A 9,519-nucleotide genomic window follows, 5' to 3' on the forward strand; every position below is an offset into this window, starting at 1 on the left:
AGAATTCTGTTTGCAAACGACTGCGATTGTTTTTTTATGTTTATGTAGTTTAATAAACGATCACCTGTTAATACAAAGATATTATTAGTTAATTAATTAATATTTGCCCAGGGTATTTTAAAGATGCTCATTTATCGATCCACATTAATTAAGACTTATATAGTCCCAATTTCATGAAGTCGGTGGTACTATGGCAACCCAAACGGGAGCATGTGTTGTGGCTGAAAAGAGTGGGATCAAAAGGAGATATTTACGGAAGAATAAAGTTGGGAAGTTTCTGTCGTTTAAAATCTGGTCACTGAACAATCGGAACACGGTCAAACCAATCCCCAGCAATATTTTTAATCTAAATGGTGGTCGCTAATGAAATTTTTATTATAATTTACAATATTAAAATTATAAAAATCAGACGGTAACCACCATTACAATTTTACCTACCCAATGTATAAATTTGTATTTTTTTTAAATTATACCTACCTAAACTTTTTGAGTGTCGTCTGGAATATTACATGACTGGAAGGTAAATTTCCCTCATCGTAGCCAATGGATTGCTTGCCATTTTTATGGTATTTAAGTGTATGATTTTATAGTAATATGATCATTTATATTTATAGGCATATAATAATAATAATATTTGGCAAATTTATATAGCGCCGTTTTCGTGAGAAATCACCTCAAGGGCGCTGAGGTTATATGAGGTTATATATGAGGTTAATGTTAGTCGATTAGTGCAATCCTATAACGACTAACCGAAGTTTAGTATTAGTGGTTTATTATCTACTCCAGCAATTGGTGTCGAATATATATATTTACCATTTTATTTAATTAGTAGTATTCCTGAAAATATTAATATGGCTACATATAGGTACAACTGTTTACTGCGGTTTAAAGTCATGAATCCAATTAGATTTCACCGTTTATCCCATATTTTAGGTTCTATAAATTTGGCACATTATGGCCAGCGAACGCTCAAAACGTTTTTGCAAATTGGCATAATATGCCTTAAATCGTTCAAGTGGCTATAGTATGCACAGTGTTAATATAACTTATAGGTAAGCTGATTATAATTATGATAGTATTAATTAAATTGATGAAACACACGATAGCTGAAATGAGGAGAAAACGAGCATGAGAAAACGAATGAAATTTGCGAGGGTAATCTACCTACAACCAAAGATGTTGATTTTCTTACTTATCGATTTTTTTAAATTTAATTGTTGGCTGTTGCTGGAATTTACCGGGTCAGAAATTTTATAATAAAACAATAAACATCTAGCTATTGCACATCTTATCGAATTATTTCCTCAATATTAACCCAATGATAGTTGTAGTCTTCTTGCAATTACTATAACTGCATTATTATTTCACATGTAATTACTGTAATCATTTAGTGAAATGCTGGTTATCCAATTAATGGTTCCCGTACCCGCTTACGAAATTGAAAGTGAGTATGAGAACTTGTGATGTTTAAGTAATTTCTAAGTTTGTATGTATATATTTTTCATATTTAATATATTATATTCATACAATTTTCACATTGTTAACAGTTTTGTTTCCTCTCCCATGTTTTTGGTGGATCGCTCGGGTGAACAGCGATTCTGAGAGTAATAAACACTTATTTGAATAATTTCGATATCAAATGCGTCACAATATTACAATCTGCGTAAACGTAATTTGACCTAAATATTTCAACGGTGATTTGAGAATGTTCAATACGCACATGACAAAAGAGACAACGCGCCGTGTCGGAGAATGGCACCCGTCACGTTATAAAAAAATGCGTACGATTCAAACAATGTTCTAAAATCTTCTGAAATGAATTAAAGCGGAACTGTTATTGGAGTAAACGTGGCAAATAGAATCGTGTTTGAAATCAAAACTTGAAAGTGGTGAATGAATGATGAAATGAATTAACGGTGATATAATAAATGAAATTGTTAATAATTTATACCATAGATTACCGCCGCCGTTTCGTTCGAGGCCGTGGGGAATATTAACATTATTCCTGTTTGATTTAGTCAAACGACGAATTGCTTATCAGTGTTTCTTATACTCTCTAATCACCAATTTGGCGACATTTAACCGGTAGAACAAGATAGGTAAGTACTTTCCAAGATGGATACCCCTAATTAAATAATGTTGGCACTAAAGGTGCTTTCCGAAGCAGGAAACTTATTACGTCTTCTATCTTAACTATTTTGTTTTGAATTCTGTTTTTCTGAGGAAGCAGATTCTTGAACGGTGGGCTCTGACATCATGAAATGTGTTCAGCTTTTTTGTCCAGAATTTCCAGTTTAGTTCGCTACGCCATTTCCAATATGACCTGTGGAACAGAATGTTAAATTACCATTAAGGCGAAGCTTAATGCCAAATAACTATTTTTATTAATCTTTATAACGAATTAGTGTTCATTATTAATACCAAAAAATATGCTTAAGATGAATTGATGGTTTTCCTATCGCTTCTCTTGAGTAGAATACAAATAAAAAAATAAATTACTCAAAAAAATATATAAATATAAACTACTAAAAAAAACATTTTTCAGTAGAAATGTATGAACGCATAAAGGAAACAAATTTAAAAAATACAATATTAGAGCCAAGATTATCTGTGACAGTTTCACTTGATTAACTTTTTTACTTTCTTATAAAATTATTTACAAAATAAATAAAAACCAGTTTTTTCCTTGAAATCGAACGTTTCTAGATTCCTTTTTTCAAGCGATTTTAATGACTATTACCTACGATATAAGGTATACCAAGAATATATACATTTTTGGCTTGAAGCTTCCTCTTAAACTGTATAATTTAAGGTAAGGCGGCATATTTTTTTCATCTCTGGGGTTTCCTCACAAATTCTCTTATTCAATAAAACTCCAGCTTTATCAAAATACTTTGTTGGAATAATATGGACCCCGACCTTGAGGTGCCTCCCTTATTTACTGTCCCCTCGGTCTCTACAATACTCGACAGCTAACGCCATCTATGGGTAACTTGATATTCATCTAGTGCCGTCTGCGTGTGAGCTCATACACTAATAAACTAAATGAAACAGCGAAAGTTACGCTGACCGGATAAATCACCACAATGATAATTCATCACATCTTTAAAAAGTTATATAAAGTCATGGAAAGTGATGAAACAAAAACTTTATTAACTGGGTTAAATAGGTTAGGTTAGGTTAAAAAAAATTTTTTTTCATAGTTCTAATGACTTTATATCACTTTTTAAAAGTGTGTTGAATTGTCACTGTGTTGAGCTATCATGGAACCATCAGATAGTGCCACGTGAAACTAAAAATGCGTAGGTACTACCGAAATCTTTCCGGCTATCCCTGTGAGAAAGTTCACACGTGGTGAAAATTGGCTATTTAATGAAAAAAAAAACTTTTTTTTTAAATATAGATGTTTGTATTCCATATGCTATATTACTCTGAAAAAATAATAAAATTATGCTGTTTTTTTCTTTCTCAGTAGAAGCAGAAGCTTTTAATTTTTGACACAAATAATGTGGTTGAAAATGAGTCAACGAACGATTTCGAGTTGTAAAAGATATGCTGGCTTAAAGTTCTATATATCATTTTTACTAGAATTTCGTTTACCGTGAATAGACCAAATCTGAAAGATATTTCGAAAAATTTAAAACTTTTTTACACTTTTATTTGGTGACCGTTACCGGTTTTAGCCTATTTTGCCATCTTCAAACTGGTCAAAATATAAAACAATTAATAAATATGTATTATTTCAAAATATATAATTATTATGGAATTTTACCACGAATTGTCAGTATCAAAAATACAACATCTAAAAGTCCAGAAAAAACTGTTTAAAAAGTTAATTTCCCAGCAGCGTCCATAGAGACATCAAAGTTGGAATGTTCTACTGGTAGTCACTTCACAATCAAGGGGACACAATATCCTAGATTTTGATAAATTCCGCGGATATCAGTCGATGTCGTTTGGTTGACAGTGGCGGAATAGTCATCAAACCAAATCAAAGAAAATGTTAATAGTTATGACTGAACAGATGAACATATATATACTGAATAAATATATTGTAGCCATGCTTGGTGTGCCCAAAGTAAGGTAAATTTTATCTTATTTCGAAGAAATTGATTAAACATTATCAAATATCGAAAATCTTTCTTGGTGAATACAGAAAAAACACTCAATTGTATCGGCTTATCTAGAATCTAAGAGTAGAATGACGGTAAGGATTTGGCATGAGAGTTTAATATTTATTAAAACTCAATGAATAAACAGCTTCAATTCAACTTATCAAACAGACTAATTTCTGTTGCCTGTGCTGTGCGTTAGCCCTGTGTGGAATGTGGTTAAATAAACTGAAACTTCCTTCGAATTTAAGTGTTCAAAAATGGAATTGACTGTGTGAACAATTCAATTATCCGAAAAGTACACGGAGATAAGTGGACCTGCTAAAAAAGTGACAACACGTCAACTTCCTGATAAAATATTAGTCATTCAGAATATATCCAGAACACGTATTCTTTTCCTAATATATATCGTGACGGAATGCGACAATATCAGTATGTCAATATGAATATCAGTATTTGTATAAACACGTGTTCCGCCGTCATCATATAACATTCGCTTTTGACTGATACTTTGTTAGGAACTCTTTCAATTTATTCATTATAGGCCTGCAGTCCCATTTTTAACGGGATTATTTTCATAGATAAAAAATATGATTGACATTTTCAAAATTGTAAATATAATATCTCGTGATTTTCTACGCATACATTATATTTACATTCGTCGTTTATAGTTTCAATTCTATTCGACTACACTTAATATTTATATTTGTATAAACACGTGTTCCGCCGTCATCATATAACATTCGCTTTTGACTGATACTTTGTTAGGAACTCTTTCAATTTATTCATTATAGGCCTGCAGTCCCATTTTTAACGGGATTATTTTCATAGATAAAAAATATGATTGACATTTTCAAAATTGTGAATATAATATCTCGTGATTTTCTACGCATACATTATATTTACATTCGTCGTTTATAGTTTCAATTCTATTCGACTACACTTAATACCTTTACTCTTTTTAGAGTTATTGCCGGACGAATGACACCACCAACACCAAAAGTTGCTTTTGATTTTAAAAAAAAACTCACCATAAAACTTTAACCAAGAAAAAAATGTTCTCAATCGGCAGCAAAATAGTGATGGATTTTCAGGGACGCAAGACACTATTCTGCATTCTTCTGTTCTAGATTGACACCAACAACACCAAGATGTTTTGGTTTCCGGAAAAAAAATGACTATAAAACGTTGACCCGAAAAACTCCCTGCTAAGTCCATCTCTATCTGTGGCATTTGAGTCGGCGGTGTTATTCAGCGGGAGTTAGACTGTCATAAATAATTCAGAACACCATTCCCTTTTATTAATTCTAGAATGACACCAACAACACCAACATGACGCTTATGGTTATAATTTTTTTTTAATAAAATGTTAGACCTGTTAATGTCCCTGCTAGTCCACTCCTCTCCGTGGCATATTAGTCGGTGGTGTTATTCAGCAGGACAATACACCCGACGCGACGTGCCCGATGCGGCACAGCAAAAATGCCGCCGCGGCCACCGCCATGTACCGCGTCTGGACAATTGAATGCCGGATCTAAAACCGTCCGCCTGTAACGACTATTTGAATCTCATCCAACTGAATTACGAGATAGGATGCTTTATCGGTTGGCAATCAAGCACAGGCAGACAGCGAGATGCAATAGGCAGCATCTGTAGATCTGAGAGCGGCTGCATTGCACTCGGCGACAAAATAATATTGCAAGATGTGGATAAATACATATGTTAAATAAAATTAGAGTTTATTCGCTTATATTCGTTCAAGGAATTAACGTTTTAGTTGAATTTTCAAAATAACTTAGACCGTTTCGGTTTCTCACAGCAAACGGTTACTAAAAACTTTTACACAATTTTTAGAAAAAAGAATTTTGCAATTTAATTTAGGTTGCAGTTATTGAATTGGTGTAATAAAATAAAATTAATTACTTTAGGCGATGCCATACGTCGTGTGATATTTTGAATCAAGCCGCTAACAATAACACCCCTTATGTAGATGGCGATAAGGTTTAAATTCGCGTTCAACACCATCCGACTTTTTTGATAAATACAAAAAAAAAACATCGCCAAAAAGTGGCTTTTATTTTATTTTGCGGACGTTCAGGCACAAATATTTTATTTTTTTACGATCATTTTATAAAGAACTTAATTTGCCACATTATACAATAAAACCGTAACCGAAAATAGGTTTGTAAGTAGGAGATTTTGTACTTTAAAGCAGTTTTTATAGGCCTGATACATTATTTTTTCTAGGCTTATTAAAAGACTTATCTAAAAAATACTGGATCATCTAGTAGGCCAAGATGTGTTCTACTCGTAGTATTTAATTAAAGCATCTTAAACATTTCTAAGTGATCAAATTTTCAAACCAAAAAAACATGAATTTGTATCACTACGCATGGCATCGCCTTAACTGAAAAAATATTTTTATATTAACTCTGAGGAAAACAAGTTCCCTCGGAGCAACTTTTCTCGGTAAACGTTTGCGGCGAAAGCGTTTCACATGATTGGATTTTCCTCAGCAGGCCTCTCCCAATCTGGCCAGCAGCTGGTGGGGAGACGCATCCGCCGACCAAGTCCTGGAAAAACCTTACGACATGAACTCGGGCACCTCCGCTAAGACATAAAACAAAGCGAACCACTTGGGGCGACCTATGGCAGACCTACGTTGATTGTTCAATGAATGTTCCGGGGAAGGTGGTAACCTTGCCCGTAACGTGTAGATCACACCTTTTTAAACGATTACCACAAAATACGCGAAATTTTTTAAACCGTTTCGGAACTTAAACGGTTACAAAAAAAACTGTTTCACGTTATTTTACTCACCCCTACAAGGAATCGTTTATTTTTAAAATTCAAACTTAGAATGATTAAATTTTAAAACATTGAAAGCTCTCTTCTACGTAATTGTTTCGCTAACAAGTTAAAGGGAAAACTTAACTACTTTGTTTTGCAAACAGTCGCAATGCCACCTAATCGATATTTGCTATGTATACGATGTCACTGGATAACACGGGCTGCCAGAGAACGAATTAGTAAACAAATCTACTTAATTATTAAATTAATATTCCTGTATGTATCCCCAAAATTTATAATACCTACAGCACCAACTGCCAAGTTATCAATTTCAGAATGTAAATATATTAACTGGAAAATAGACAAACTCTGTGTGGAAGCAGAAAACTTGTCTCTGACAAAGCCAAAAACATCACTACATTTGAACAGTTTTTTTTACCTGGTAATTCCACATCTATAAAACTATTTGTAGTTCCGTAGATCCCAATATCATTACACTTATATGCTATACAGCTTTGAAACATATAACTTACCACATTTATCGTATAAATTAAACAAGTCATCACATATCGTTTATTCCACACTTTATTTTACATAAACGTTATACATATTCAGTAAGTAACTGGTTATTAATACTAATATTTATCAACGATGGCAATGGTGTAAAAGTCGCTATGGACGCGTTGATTGTATGATAGCTTAAAGTGAATGGCTCGTATTACCTCATCTGCAAGACATATCAATCATTATCTTGGAATTATGGATAATTTACAAAATATATCTATAATGCGTTACAAATACTTAGTGATAACCTTGCCATCCCTAAAATTCTAAGCGTTGCACATTCTGTAGTAAATTTATAAAATCAGAGTAATGTATTTCAAATACCTCAGATTCATCCTCGTAGTTATACAATCTAATTATGTGGCAAGTTTAGTGCTATAATCACATTATTATATTTGAGATAGAGCGACAGATACGCAGGTGGTAGGTGGCGCACACCACACACGAGATAGATAGATACAGACAAGACAGATACTCGACACTAAGTTTAATTGTCAAATATGTTGGCGGCACAATACAGTCATGTCATTACACCCGGAATAAACAAACGTGCTAAAAACAACTATTTTTAAAGCTTGACGTAACGAAAATTAGTTCTTGAAATGATTACTTGTGAGTGTTTGTTGTTTTTGTGCTTTATGTAAACACATGCAACCTATGTACATAATTGAAAATACGTGATCAAGCAAATTGGCAATAGATAGAACGCGAAGTTTGGACGATGGATAATTGTTGGACAGCCGAGAGAAAATCTTCCTATTGATCGATGTCCAGTGTGGCTGTAATGACCATCTTGAAATTATCAACACTAAAACTATTGTGGTTTTTATCAACATTATCGATGATTAGTCAACTTTCATTGATGTTCGACAGTTGATAACGACTAAAATCTGCTAAACTTCCGCTTTCTGGATAAACTTGTCATGGTTTTACCAATACCAATTCTTCGATTAGGTCAGGTTGGGTTAATTTTATTAATAAAGATTGTTTTCAATTGATCAAAGACATACGGCTTAAGTTGATTGGCGGTCTCATACTGGAGGGAATGATAGAGGGAACGTTCAATGTTCACTGTAGATTTAATTTGAAATGGCGAATGGGTTTTTTTACGGATTTTGAACAATTCATAAAATTTCAAAATTCAAGTTCTGTGAAGGTGTAATTCCAGTTTTGTTTTTGTTTCAGCTCTGTGAACCAATTGACCCACAATCATATAGTAAGAGAACTTGAATAGAACATTCACAGAACTTGAAAAATAACTTAACAATTTTTTGAAATAACTCGTTTTTGGATTATTTGTCTTTTTTTAGACATCCATCCATTGATTGGACTTCTGTTCATTTGTTTTTCCTTTTACCAATTATATTTTTCGTTTTATTTTTTATAATGCATTCTGTACGTCTCAAACAGTTTAATCTTGCGAAACGACTTTGTAAATTTAAATGTATTATATATAATTTCTGGAATGTAAAAAGCTCTGCTGCTATTATTTCAATTCTGTAAGAGCCGGGTACACAGATAGGCTGTCGAACTTATTTTGGACATTTCTTCAGCCAAAATCATTGAAAAGAGTTAGAACTACTAACAGAGGACCATTCGGAAACCATTAATTTAAATCCACTGTGCACTGAAAATATATTTATTGTTTATTGTGAGAAACAGTGATCCCAGTAACATTTTCATATAATAACATACACACGAGTACATTTATCAATTTAATATATTAATTATATCGGTTGAGCTGCAGCCTCGTATTAAAAAATAATACTTATTCTAATCTTGAATTCATTGCGGTTTGACTAAAAAATATATATATCTCCGAAAAGAGTTGGTTTAGCAGGGTAGTCATTTTCCCCAAAGGCATGATCATTCGTAGGTTGGTCCTGCCTCTTACGTAAAATGTAATAAGTTCCATAACATCAGGATTGCAAATGTGTCCAATGAGAAACATATTTGCTACTCACACCATTTTTCTCCTTACGTCAAGACGAACTAGTCCTTGCATTTCAGCAAGAAAGCTAGAGGGATACAACAGAGGGTAATACTCAAACTC

Source organism: Hesperophylax consimilis, chromosome 6 (assembly GCF_061612785.1).
Source record: "Hesperophylax consimilis isolate HC1 chromosome 6, BYU_Hcon_1.0, whole genome shotgun sequence".
In the NCBI taxonomy this organism is placed as follows: domain Eukaryota; kingdom Metazoa; phylum Arthropoda; class Insecta; order Trichoptera; family Limnephilidae; genus Hesperophylax; species Hesperophylax consimilis.